At 38.2% G+C, this 15,016-nt stretch overlaps 1 protein-coding gene across 1 annotated transcript in view; it reads left to right on the forward strand.

Moving 5' to 3' along the window:
• ST6GALNAC3 (ST6 N-acetylgalactosaminide alpha-2,6-sialyltransferase 3) overlaps window positions 1-15,016 on the forward strand; it is a 230,557-nt gene that overhangs the window by 204,559 nt on the left and 10,982 nt on the right. The window lies entirely within an intron of this gene.

Consider the following 15,016-nt stretch of genomic DNA (forward strand, 5'->3'; position numbering starts at 1 on the left):
TGGATTGAATCTTACCAGCTTGGATAGGTCTGAAGATGCAAGTCTCAGTGGATGACATCTGCAAATCCTCATTTTGAACACAGCAAAGAGAGAGAGGTGATGACTTGGTCTTCGTTTATTCAATGAATTGACTGCTCTAGCTTACTTTCTGACCAGAAACATAAATGTATAATTCTATTTTGCTCTAAAGTCATTTTTACATTTTGTAAACCCTTCTCCATTTTGCAGATCTTACATCCAGGCTGATAAAATCATGAAGTGGGAATAACAACAATTTCTTGCGCAGAAGAATGTGTATGTTAGAGATGTTCGTTGAACGTTGCACCTCTATTAACCTCTCTTCCAAACCCTCAGAGAAGTGGGAATATTTACTTATCATACAAATTCAAACTAAGATGCTTTTCCTGTGAGCAAAAATGCTCCCGAACTTTGTTTGCAAAGGTAAAGTCTTGTGTGGTTTGCTGCGTATATTACCCTTACTGTAGTTTTTCAAATTATTTAGTGTATTAATTCTTAATATTGGGCAGATAGTAAGAAACGTTCTCACTGGTATTTAACTTTTTACTTCAAAACTGGTTAAACTTTTATTCCTGTCCGTCCGTCTCAAGTGTCACAGATTTTCCTACAGTAACTAAGCTGCTGTGTTATGATGCAGGCTCTATATATGATATTTAGCATGCTGCTTCTCTTTAGTGTTCCAGGCTACACAGAAAACAGCCTCTAGCATATTAACTGCCTGTTTCACCTGAAGTAAAACAGGAAAGCATTTTAAAAGATAAGTTTTCCCTTGTCACCTTTCCTGCTTGTATTGTAGATTATCAGAGCCTTTTCCCCCTCACATGTAAGCAGAGGCAGATATAGAGAAAAATGTGTTCTTTAAACCACGGGAACATTTTTCTTTGCTGTTCTATTAATACCTGACTGAAATAAAAAGGAAAAATTCTGAATAAATGACTACAGGCTTCTTAAAACCTGTAAAATGATTTTTTTAAACAGGGCTTTGGCTAACAAAAATGGGATCTGAACATGTGTGTAATGGAGCCAGACTCACAGAGGAAAATGATAATTTCTTATGCCTGGCACCTGTCAGGTTTCTTTAAGAGTCTGAATGCATGTGTTATCACTGATAACCAGCCTTACTCCCAAATAGACCAATCAAACCCTAATTTTCAGAGGTAAATCTTAGAGTCCTTTCAAAGTCCAGTTTCAAAACATGATCCTGTGTTATCCAACAGAAGCCATTATCAACTAGATTTGTTTGCACCAAATGTAGCTTTGAAGGATAGTAGTGGTAAGAAATCAGAGAAAATCTCTCTTCCAACACTGAACAAGGAGTGATAACAGCATAAGAAGTAGTACTAGTCCTAAAACTTACCTCTCTGCTCCAGTGGTTTTACAGTAGGGGTTTAGAGACGATACATATAGCCTCACAGTTGTGATTCTGCTGAAATGCACGGTAAGATACTAGGAGCAGTGTTCAGAGCAGGTAGCAATCATATTGCCCTATATATCATGATTAGGCCAGGACAAAGAACAGATGGCATGAGAGGGAGATGGATTCCATGAATATGGAGTGGGTGGCAATTGTAGCTAGTCCAAGCTCTGAGACCTGAGAGAGTGGTATTGGAAATAGTGATAAATGTGAAGGGGTTCTTTCCTGGGTATTACAAGCTACAGGAGGACAGAATGGAGTTGTCAGCTATCTGACAACTAATTTTTATACATGAGGATTTTTTTATGGTTGCTTTTATTCTGTGATATGTTGTTTCATTTGTTTGTTTGCTGCCAGGCATTCACTCTGAGATTTTAGGATTCCTCATTTATGAAGAGATGGCTTTGTGTGGGAAAAGCCTGTGAGACCAACCAGGGAAGCTGTGGTTTCACAGTTAGAGAAGATGAATTCACAATTAGTAGTGAATGTTTAAGTCCTGGTTTTCGGGTAAATGAACATAAGCAAATACATTTGACTTTCCTTTGAGTTTTGTCCCACAAAGTTAATCGTTTGATGTTGAATTTTTATTGACGGTTCATTTTCCGCTCTGTAGTTACTATATCAGGAAAAGGAGTGCTCTGAAAGCCAGACAGAAGAGGAAAATACTCCAAAGGAAGTTGGACTATCAGTCTCCTGAGACACCCAGTGTATAGATTTCTTTGGCTTATGAAAGACACATCAGTCACACCTCCATTCAGGATCAAGTCTAGCCTGTTTCTGAGACTTAGTGTCATAGGCAGCAAGTAATAACTCTACAGTGGCGAGATGACATGTTTCAATGGAGATGCCAAGGTGTAAGCATGGATTACTTCAACTGACCTTTTCTTGGCAGATGCCTCAGAAGGTGTAAAATGGCTCAGCAAAACCCATGGGAATACATCTGTGATTTTAAGGATTTTATTCCTCTGCCCTTACAAATTAATTAATTAATTGCTGGTTTTCATCTTTTTAGTCACTGTGATACTCATATTCCAGAAGAAACCAGAAGGGTAATGTTGTACAGTTTCATGATTAGAAACTTTTGACTAGATTTTTTCTTACTGCTTTCTTAGGAGAAGAAAGTTCTTAGTTTATCTCTGTGCCTAATATATATTTTACAGTGTAATAGTTACAGACTTTCAGAAGATTTTTAATTCTCTTTGCAGGAAAAGAAAATGGGTTTCACAGTTCCTCACAGGAAAGCTATAAAATAATTTCTGCTTCATACCAAAGAAATATTTGCAATATTTACAATACTTGCACTGTTTTTCTTCTAAATAATTCCTGTCTTTTGTTAGAACTTGGAAAAAGGCTATCGGTACATTTTTTCTTTCGGCAAGATTTTGTTTATTTCAGGTGAGGCTCAAGCTCATTTGTGGATGCCATATAGATTAAAATCAAGATACTGTTTCTGAATGATATCTAAATTCTGTAATGAAAAATGGTTATTTTCCTTTGGCTTCAAAGTTGATTGCTTGCGCTTTCCAGAGCAGTCCATTTACATTTTGGAAGATTTATTCAAGTTTTATTGAAAAGGACATTTTGGAAAAGATGGAGAACAAGAAATACAAAACCACCAGGAACGTCAGGTCAATTTATTGACGGGAATTCTGTGCTATTTTGGGAGATGGAGTTGAACAATATCTGGCTCTTTTCTATTTCTTGTTTGTAGGAGCCTGGATTCTGTGACATGGCAGTTGTTTTGATGTCTGTTCTGTAGTACAGTTGCACTCGTTAGTGGGAGAAATGTGCAGGGTTGGCTGAGAAAACAAACCTCTGTGAGAATTTGAGCCAATGAAGGATGGCACTCTGGGAAGTCAGCTGCCCCACATTTCAAACCTGTGTTCAGTGAAAGGACAGTCTGCACAGCGAGACACAATGAAAGAGGATTTACTGGGGTTTAATCTTCTTTGAAATTCTGTACATTGAAAAGTTCTTCATGCATTCAAGCCAGGATGAAGGTTTCCTTTGCATACAAAAACTAAGCATACATCCCACTTAGTTATTTATGATAATTTGTGGAATATGTTTTCCCTAATAGGGAGTCACCACATTTATCAGGTCTGCTTGAGATTCAGGGGCAGAAGCAGACAGGGATTTTCACTTTTTAAACGGGCCTCCAATTGCTTTTCTGTCACAATTGCATGATTACTGGCACATTGCCCACCTGTAAGGAAGACATTCAAGAACTGCTGGGACAAATTGTATACAGGTAGTCATGTTGCAACTGCCTGCATACCCCTTGTGGGATATGCCGTATTAGCTGTTGCTTTGTGCAACTTGTGTTTGCCAAGCACGTTGTCTTCCTGTTGTCCTATAGTCTACTATGCATTGTTAATGCAATTGACTGAGAATTAGATTTATCTTTTGTCGATTTGCTGCTTACTCTGGGCTTGATCCTATGACTCTAAGACAATGAGAGTACTGCTAGTGGTTTCAATGGAAGCAAGAGCAAGCCGTTTGGATATCTCACATAGCTTCTGTGTGCTTCAGTTAATAAGTCAGAATGCCCACTTAATTTACAGGTGTGCTAATAGTTTAATTCATTTTGCTTTCAGGAATTACTTTGAACAAAAACGGAAAGATTGCTATTCATTTTGGAGCACTCGAAAATGTGAAGGCAACTTAATAATTCAGTACACTTTGTGCAAATGCTAATTCTTAGCACTTGGGCAGCTGAGGCCCTCTATCCACAAAGTCATTGGGGTATCAGCACAATACAATGTAATGTCAGACCAAAAACCAAAAGAGATCAGAAAGAACATAAATAATTTTATACCTTCATTTTTATGGCATTTTGGGAAAAAATGATTTGGATCGAAACTTTTTTTTTAACAAGTAGGAGGAAAGAAAAGGATAGATCATTTTCTAGAAGGTACATTAAACTCATCTTCTACCTGCTCCTACTGAATGAAAATCCATAGTAATGTAAGCCTCCACCTAACCACTCTGTCAAATATCTTTTCTGCCTCTCCTCAGTATTATTTTTGAATGAAGTTAAGCACCTAAGGCAAAATACTGAAAAGCTCTCATCATTGTTTGCTTAGGGAGGAGTGCTTTACTAGTGGTCTTGTCTCAAGTTGGCAATATTCTGTTGCATTGTATAATATTTGAATTGTGAGGGTTTATAACCACTGTTCAGGTAAATAACAATGTGATGCCAGGTAAAAGATACAGAGAGGTGAATTGTACGATATTTAATCATAGCTATGTCTGCTACTCAGGCTCCTGGAGTGGACTCCTGGAGTGGCAAAGCAATTACCATTACAACAATGATCTTTGTATATGGATACTAGGCATGCTTCAATCCAGGCTTGAAAAAGATGTGGTTCCAATAATTGTCTTTATAGGCACAAAGTCTTTTTGAAGCTATTTACTTGTCCGTAATCAAAATATCAGATATTTTGCTCTCCTCAGATGCGTTTATTGTCCCAATTTCCTATTAATAGAAAATTCTAGGAAGCTGCTCTATCAAGGCTTATGAATGCACATTCCCAGAGAGTCAAGATACATATTCCTGGCTGGACTGCTTTAAGACACAGCCACTTCCTAACTGCCCAGTGCAAAGTGCTGTTGTGCTTCCAATGTACGTGAGTTGGTCTAGTCTCGTTATTTTGCTTGAAGCAGGTTAGAGACTTGCATCATGTGCTGCTAGAACTGTGGGATCAGTAACCTCTAGTTGTTTGGTGGTGATAAACCGTTGGAGCAGTAACATCATCTACCACACAGCTCGATTCAGGCAGTGTCTGACAGGCTGTAACATCATCTACCACACAGCTCGATTCAGGTGGTGTCTGACAGGTTGCTGAGCATGAGTGAGGATGGTACATAAGCTCAGCATAGATTTAACTGAGCTGTATAGACCTAGCTTTGCCCACCCGACTCTTAGCTTTTCTGCTTGTTGGTAATATTTGTCCTTGCATAACACTGTGAGGTCTCGTTTACTTGCAGTATTAAACTGCTTAGGAGCATGTTGGCAATATATATTTCAGTTCTGGATTGCAGTGTAAAATGCATTTTTCCCATGCTTAATTTTCTCACATTCATGCAATACAGAATTGCATTTCATGCAATTTATGCACTAGTGAAATAAGTTATCACAAGGAGATAATTTTGTATTTGTTATGCCTTCATCCCAGACTCTCCTTTTAAAGGGAAACTCCAGAAATCTCTAGGAAAGTAAGTTAAAAAACCCCTACCTGGGAGAAATGAGGTTTGTCTTATGTGTTCATTTACTGTGGTATTTGAGGACTGAGGGAGATAATATCTAGCATCTTTTCAAACACTGCTCTGTACAAAACACTTCCACTCCAGCTGCTTCTTACAGCCTCTATAAACTCTGTTTAAATGTTATGGAGACTGTCTAGTCTACATTGTAGTTTGCAAGTTAGAAATGGGCAACTCATTCCATAGTGTGTGAAAACATGCATCATTTCAAACTAATCCTTTGCATGCACTTCAAGAAACCAAAAAAAAAAAAACCAAAGGTAAAACAAGAGCAAAGCCTCACTCAAGGCCCAGAGAAGTGACAGTTCCCTATTTGAAGAGCAGCTCTCTGGTTATGCTTGTACAAGTAAATGGCAAACTTGAATGATCTCAATTGAAGATGTTCTCTCTTCTTCCTCCACCTGTATTGTTGTTCTCAGGTACTTACAAAAGCTTTTGCTCTTGAACAATTGCTGAAATTTATCGTCTGCGTCATTTAAAGGAATGGTCTTCATAAAACAGTTTAATTTATATTCCTTCCTCCTACCAATAAATTTTTATTTCTTACATCCTCTTAGGAACAAATTGAAGGAAAACAAAGTCATAATGTCACTACTAAAAGCATTCAACATTTACAAAGAGTGATCCTCCAGTATGTAAAAGATAACTCATTTGCTTTGTCTTGTAAGCATAAGGAATACCTGTGATAGATCTAAGTGCAATGTATGTCTATGGTATCAGTAAATCGGTTAGCTTAATCTGTGCATATTATATACATCTGCAGAGGCAGTGCATAACAAAGTGTGTAATAATGAATACTGCACAATGGAGGACAATACTACACAGCATAAAGATAAAGGATAACGACATTACTCTAAAATAGCAAAGCCCTGAGCAATGCTAGTAAACCTATGAGGAGACGTAAGATGTCTGCATTATTTCATATGGTAATAATCTGTGTATCCATGTAGTTTTCATAATGATAGATGGATATAGACTATTATATGTGCAGTTCAAGAAGAAATTACCTGTTTATATTGAAGGGTTTAGGGTTTAGGGTTGTGGGTTTTCTTGCTTTGCTTTTCTGAGATCTGCAGTTTATTTCTGACACTGGCTTCTTATCACAAAATTGCAGCCTGATCTCATCAGATCAAACAAGTTAAATGTAGTCAGATCCGGTCAATACTTAGATGAGCGATTTCCAAGGTATTCAAGAATGCATTAGGAGACTGCTCCATATCAGTATTCCTCTCTTGCCAGCATTGAACAAGCATCTCCCATGCTGCTGGGGAGTTTACTTGATACATAGAATCATAGAATCATACAGGTTGGAAAAGACCTCTAAGATCATCGTGTCCAACCGTCAACCCAACACCACCATGCCCACTACACCATGTCCCTAAGGGCCTCATCTACACGTCTTTTAAATACCTCCAGGGATGGTGACTCCACCACTTCCCTGGGCAGCCTGTTCCAAGGCCTGACCACTCTTTCAGTAAAGAAATTTTTCCTAATGTTCAATCTAAACCTCCCTTGGCACAACTTGAGGCCATTTCCTCTTGTCCTATCGCTAGTTACTTGGGAGAAGAGACCAACACCCACCTCGCTACACCCTCCTTTCAGGTAGTTGTAGAGTGCGATGAGGTCTCCCCTCAGCCTCCTCTTCTCCAGGCTAAACAACCCCAGTTCCCTCAGCCGCTCCTCATAAGACTTGTGCTCCAGGCCCTTCACCAGCTTCGTTGCCCTCCTCTGGACGCGCTCCAGCACCTCCATGTCCTTCTTGTAGTGAGGGGCCCAAAACTGAACACAGTATTCGAGGTGCGGCCTCACCAGTGCCGAGTACAGGGGCACGATCACCTCCCTATTCCTGCTGGCCACACTATTTCTGATACAGGCCAGGATGCCGTTGGCCTTCTTGGCCACCTGAGCACACTGCCGGCTCATACATGGTTCTTCGTCCTCATCCTAAATTGTTCTTTATCATTGCCATGCTGTTAAACACCTTCCACATTCCCCAACAAGTGGCTGCGTTTGTCGGTGTGTATGTAGTCTACCAAGAACCTTTTGGGATGAAAGGTACTGCATAAGCAATGGTGCCAGCTTAGACGCTATATTTTATATTAGCTTTCTGCAGCCCTGATTTTAATATATCCCAACAGAATGTTAATTTTGAAGCACCTTTTAGGTCAGCCTTTGACTGGAGAGTTCAGAGTACTGTTTCTGTGTCAAAAGTTCTTATGCAGAATCAGGACAAGTGCTGGCATATACCTGTCAGAATGGCAAGATAAACCAGCATTTCTATCATCATCTTCTGTGAGATAAAACAGAATGATTGTGGCTATTTTTTATGCCTTTGTAAGCTGTGATTTAATTGGCTTATCGGACTTAACTGAGAGCTGGACCTGGACATTGCATCGTGAGGTTTCCGTTTGCTTTTACTCTAAGCCAGTTGATGTAACATTTCTTGATCCGACTGAAATCTCACACTGTGTAGACTTCTGTTTCTTCTCAGGTTTGTGTAACAGCTACAATTCTACCTCTCTTGGAGAAAATGTATGGGAAATCCATACATGAGGTCTGAATATTGTAATAGCTAAGAGCTATGATAAAGAATACCAACTCACTTGTAATCATCAAGCTATAAGATAGCATCAGCGCAAAATGAAACAAGAGGCTATCAAACCTATTGCCAGAGGAAAATACAGATTAAATACAAATAAACACAAAATACAAATGAAAGATATGAGCAGGCTTGTATAATGAGAAAGAGGGAGCCCAACAAGCTGAGGAGCTTCTTTACTGTTTAATGACATACTCCAAAGACAAATATTACAGCTAATTTTTCAAAGAAAAAGGCATGCTTTTCTTCTGTATTTTTTCCTGAATAAATAGCAAAACCATGGAACAATTTCCTTAACTGAATGCACAGAATGAGACATGCAGCAAAAAAACACTATTAGTGTGATCATAATTGTGATTAGGTAATCACAATTGATTTTCTTGCTCTAAGACAATCATCATCCACCGTTTTGAAGGAAAACAGTGTGTGGCATAATCATACAGGAACTGCGTATATAATAAAGAAATCTCTGAGCCACAAAGCTAGAATCTAGATGTGTTCTTTCTACAGGTTTAGCATGGGCCCCGTATTAGGAGGTCTTATCTCCAAAAGATACTTCTGCATGTATACCAGACAATATACCAGTCTCACGGAGAAATTCTACTCTGGCAGAAGTGGTTCCAGTGACTGCAGTGAAGTTCTGCCAGACCTCACCAGAAGTGAATTATACTCATTGCTATTAATTTGGGGATTCAGTCTGTATACTGTGTCAAAATGCTGACACGTGCTCTGAGAACTTCCAGTGAACATATCCCTTTAGAGAAAATGGTAAAATGAAGTCAGGTGTCAATCATTCATAAATCTCTTGTATTTATATATAAAGCTGGGTAGGAAATCTGATTACATATCAAAAGTAGGTACACTTATAGAAAGAACAAAGGAATTAAATCTCTCTTTGTTGATGTTTCTTCTTTCAGTTTGGAAAAAGAAATATTTTCATAAACATTCTAGATACTTTGTAATATGCACTTTTGCACTATTTCCGTCCTCTGGTGCTAAATGAGAATGCTCCTTTCCAAAACCTCTAAAGCATAGACAAGTTTGCCTATGACTTTTAAATTCAGATTTAGGTAAGCAAGTCCAATTTACACAAGTTTTGTTAATACCAAGCATATTTGAATATGCCTGTCTTTGTACCTTTGCAGGATTTCACATTGCCTAATATAATGTTCGTCATGGTTTTAATTTTTCCTCAAAATGCATCTCTTTTATGTCTGCTATTTACCATCCTTGCCAGAGTCATTGAGCACAAGATATTCAGTTTCTACAAGATGCAGAAACTGCTTTCTTCCTCGCACTCATGTAATAGGTAATGGATGGTTTTAAGAAAGGATCTTTACTCTGTGCTTTACCTATTCATGTGTAGGATTTTTATTTCATTTGAAATGAAAGGCGTAAACCTCAGGTCTGAAAACTAATAGAATTTCTGCATTTACCTGCTGATCCATAGCCTTTAGGTTAGATTGTGTGTCAGCCAGCAGTCGGCTTGTTGAATGAAGCAATACTTTAACACTAAAATGAAAAGATTTCTGTTATATGTAGCCTGACACCAGATATGAAGGCAGATTTCTGGTGGCTTATTATTGGAAATATTTTCCAGTATGTCTGATAAGCGAGACTGAACAAGCTGTAGGAAGTAGACGTAATCAGATAATGCTGACTTGCAGGCTAGAAAAAAGAGAAGAAATGTATTTTGCGTAAGTGCTATGCCTTCTGTTGTCAAGACTGAGGACACAATGGCTAGTGTAGTGGCAAAAGGCACCGTAGAGATCAAGGAGTAAACCTGCTGGTTTGTGAGTGTGGCTGTTGCATCTTGGCCTATTTACTTGTATATATTCATTGTCTGTATTACAGAAGGTTTATATCTAAGTGCTTGAGTGAGTTGGAGGTCTGGAGGTGGGGCATATAAAAAGGACTGGGAGAACATAAAACTGGATCAGCTCCTCATTTTTCAGTAAGTTTGGGTATTTTTTTGGAACTTCGAAGAAATTTAAGATACAGACTTGTGAGGAGGGTCTCCATGAAGGATCAAGCGCTGTATTCTGCTCAGACTCAGTTCATGCTCAGTTCATGCACATCCATCATGGAAATACATTTGAACACTGGGGATATTCACAGGATGAGCAAATTCTCAGTATGATTTGAGGAGCATTCATGATGTCGCAGAATGGAGGAGAAACAAAGGTCTTGTAGAAATGCTTAGAATGAGTTCCCAAAGAACTGAAGCAAGAAGTTTCCTTCGTTACTTCCATGCCTAGATATGAAGTGGTAGTTACCACAGATTGATATTTAACACAGAAAGATATTTAACACAGCTTTATATTCTTTCATCTCTTCAGATTGCATGTAGATAATGGATTGTATCAAACGCAAACATAGTCAGTGCCACATTAATATTGCCTGGCAAACGTGCATACTTTTATTTGTTGGCCTGAACACTTTTTTTTTTTAAACTATCGTTGGAAGATCCTCTTAGTTCAAAGGTTTTTTGAAAACTGCTCAGCTCTTGACTTTGTACCTTAAATGTCTCTGCTCAGGGGAAAAAGAATTTAATTGCATAAAACCTAATCTGCATGGATTTTTCCAAACAACTACTGTAAGATTAAAGTTTTAAATGGATCGAGTGTCTCTATAAATATATTCACATTCATACATGTCTGGAGTAAACATGCCATCTGGGGCTTCTGCTTTATTGTTCTTACTGTATATTTGGAATTCAAAATAAGGTTTATTTTGTGTGAGGAAAAATCAATAAATCATTTCAGTTGTCCCACACTTTGTATAACTAATTGTAATTAGTATAATGTCTTTGTTGGCAAGGGCTTATCAGGCAAATAGCATGAAGAGGCAAAGAAAAAGCCTCATAAAGAATGATGTTGTTTTGTAAAGCTAATTGTGACACTATCTCTGGTATTGTGTGTGATTGAACTCTTAATTTTTAATCTGGTATTCCTTCCAGCAATGTAGCTGCTAGTGTTACCTGAGGTTCTCTGTAATATAACTATATGACAGATTTTTGGCAATTTTATATTTTACAATTTGGTGCCAAAAAGATGTAGTCTTGAGTCATCTACATTGTAACAAGTGGGCTGTAGTTTCTAGTTGTAATGAATTAGCTTGTTTAAATGTTTGTTATGCAAATCTTATGTATAAGAATTCAGTTAACTGTGATGTCCTGAACTTTGATGCCCAGTGAGCAACAACAGCCTCCTGTGATGTTTGCTGTCAGGTATGCGGCCTTCTAAAGAGCTGCTTGCTTGCAGAGCTTCATTGGCAACATATCCAAGTCTTAATTAGCTGATACTGGGAATCACTGAAAAGATGATATCACTAAGAGCAATATAATATGTGGAAGAAAAATCAGAGCATTTATTTATAAAGCAAAGGACCACTGTCCTGCTTCATGAATGTGTTCTAATAACTTTGGTTCACTGGAAATACCAAATCTGTGAAGCTAACTGAATTTTTCACCATACTTGATAACTAGACATTAGCTTACACTGACAGTGAGCTGGCTAGGTTATTAGTCTGATAATTCTTGAGTTTACTATTCTCAAAAAGCTGGATTGTGAAAGACTCGGAAAATTAACTAATTTGCTACTTCAGTTGATAGCAGGGAAGCCATAAAAATTCTCTTTTAGAGCATTTCACTGCCATTCTAATAAGTATGGAGATTTTTCTCCCAGCTTCCATTGTACAATTACCCTCCTGCAGTCTATTCAATGAATATGGCAAGAAAATAGTCTCAAATTGTCCAGTGTTGAAGGAATTGTGCATTGGGCTAGAAGGGAATCTACTCTGATCCATAGTTCCTTTTCCTATGCGCTTCTCTGTGGCAGTCTTCGGCTTTTCTAAATTGTTTGCTGTATCATGCTTTTTTCTAAAGGCTGCCATCTGAGAAAAAATAATGCACCATTCTTTGTTCTGCCTAATATGTCTGTCTGCAATCAAGGTGCTGCCTTCAGTGTAAATATTTGTGTCAGTGACTGCAGGCATCTGGCCTTCAGAAGACCCTGCTTGCATAAATGTAGTGGCTCTTGGTGAACAGAATGGGAGAGATGAAAGCTAATCTTGCATATCCTGAGGATTTGGAACCCTATATTTCAAGTGGGGCTTTAATTAGACCTCAGCCTCCTCTGTCCAGAATATACATCAGCAAGAGGAGCCCATCAGAAAGCCAGCTACTAGGTAAACAGAACAATGGAGAAGGTAGGGCAAGTTTCAATAGCTCAGAGGCTAGGAATATTTGCTTCTTTCTAGATAGTTGGACAGAGGTGAGTTAATTAAGCAAGCAGTGAAAGACTAGTGACATTTGGATGGAATACAGAGAGTAAGCAAGACCATAATATTGATACTAAACATTAATATGATATCTATATATGTGTGTGTGTTTCATTAAATTGTATGTCAAAAAAAGAAAAGGAAAGAGAAATATTTTGTTCCTTTTTTGCTTTAAGGAAAAGTTAATCTAGAGAGAGTTACAGTAGTAAAAGGGAAGGCAACATCTCTGTTAATTAGCAGTTCATCTTCAAAGCTTGACTGATGGGTTACATTATGGCCTCTTGCATTTGAATTAAAATTCAGACCCACGCAAGTTCTATTTTTACATCCTTTCTTCCATATCAGGATAATTTATCTGGATTTAAGATTTCATTTTTGCTAAAAATATTGACGTTCCATAATCTAAATTGAACTTTTGGTTTGTGCAAATAGGCAGTGTAGAGAAGAGAACTGTGGCTCCAGATTCAATTTCAGCAAATTTGGCTTTATAACACAATGCAGTATTGTAGGAAGTTTCTGTGGAACAGTACTAGAAGGTCTTGCATTTATTTTACTCCATTCTACCTGCTATAATTGGTGGAGAGACTTTCACATGCATGTTAAATTACTACTTATATACATGCCTTAAATGTAAGGGAGGAAATCTCAGTATGCATCATTTCCCTGTGAGAACTAGGCATAAGGATATGTATGTTCTCCAAAGAATCTGTTTCTCTTGATTGTTTGACAGTTAAGCTCTTTGGGTCAAGGACTGTCACACGTGGGTGTATAGTGCCTTGCACAGTGAGGATTTGCGGTGCTACTGTAACGTAAATAATCAGTGAGTAATTTAGCAGCAAATTAGGAATTAATTTTAGAATACCTGGTATTCTTATGAATACCACAGCTGGGAAGAGACAAGCTGTTGATAGAGGGATATGCACCAATGAAGGCCTTATCTATGGGGTTTGAGTTCTCTTTTTCCAGTGAATATTTTCCTTTCAGAAATGAAACCTCCCATTAATATTATGGCTGGCCGTCCATAAGCTTTTTTTGGATGAGCTTCCATCCTGGTGAAAAGCAAAGTACTCAGATAAATCTGAAATGCAGGGAGAAAAATGTAACACTGCCTTCCCTTCCACATTAACATCAAAGAGATAGTGATTTAACTAACACAATGACTGCAGATTGTAGAAAATTTAAAAGGATATCAGCTGATGGACATCAGTGTGGTTTCTATCAGCTGAGTATCTGGTCCAGTGTTCTCCCGACTCAAATGAACAGAGTTAGGGTACGGTCTCGTGCTAGCTGTTCTTTCATTTTCAACATAGCAGTAAAACAAAATACTTTTATAAAAGCCTCTGCTCAAATCCCAACATCACAGACATACAATGTGCACCTTTAGAAAGTTGTCTCGTATTTTTTGCTTTAAACATAAAAAAAAACCTAATAGAAAATGTTTTTATGAAAAATTTAAGCTGCTTTCAGCCAAGGTTAGATGAACTCCCTTCAGTATCTTGTCTTGACAAGGTAAGAGCTAATCAAGAAATTTCTTCTGTATTCACCTACAATAGATTTCACTAAAATATGCAGCTAGGAGTAGTAAGTGCCCTTTAATACCAAAAGAAAAGGGTGGGAAAGCCTGCTTAATTAATTTCCTTCAGGGATCCTGGATTAACTGCAGCTCTGTTTAGTTTATATCCCCCCTGGAGAAAAATGTGCAGACCCAAGACAGCAAGTATTGATTTAAATGTAGATGCAGGAAAAAGTCACTGTTGTCTTTTTTTCTTCCACTTGGCACACTTTTGAGTTTTGATTCATTTTTGGTTACAAAGGATGAAAATCTAAATCCTTCTCTACTCCCTTTCATGCTGTGGGAAAATGTTGAACGAGCACTCAGCAAACTAGATACAGCTACTGGTGAAAAGAACAGTGCATAAAGCTGCCCTACAGAGGCCTGTGGCACAATTTGTGAAACTTGTGTCAAGTTTCAGCCGTCACTCCCTTTGTCACAGCCATCAGGAATTGCAGTAACTCTTTGACCTAGCATAGGCCAATGGAAGGTGGAGAACAGTGGGATAGGAGTACACCATGGTGCAACAACGAATTTGCAGGCTTGAGTACTGTCCAGGGAAAGAGATTTATCATTACCTCCCATTTGCTTCAACCACTGCAAGCGTAAGTAATTGTACTGTGGAACAAGGGCTGTGCTGGCATAGACCAGAAGAGTTGCATTCCCTGATAAGCTTAGTCTTCCTAAGGGTGGAGTGAATTTTACTCAGGTGATTTTTGAAAAGAAAAACGGCTGTGTAAAAATGCCAACAGCTTAGCCCTCAAATCTGCTTATGTGAATTTAGTTTCCCTTCATTCCAAACATAATTGCATGGTTGTAATGGTCCACACTTCTGTGGATCCTCTTCTGATTTAAACACCCATTTGCTCATCAACGAAATCCAAAT

The sequence above is a fragment of the Calonectris borealis genome, chromosome 8 (assembly GCF_964195595.1).
Source record: "Calonectris borealis chromosome 8, bCalBor7.hap1.2, whole genome shotgun sequence".
In the NCBI taxonomy this organism is placed as follows: Eukaryota; Metazoa; Chordata; class Aves; order Procellariiformes; family Procellariidae; genus Calonectris; species Calonectris borealis.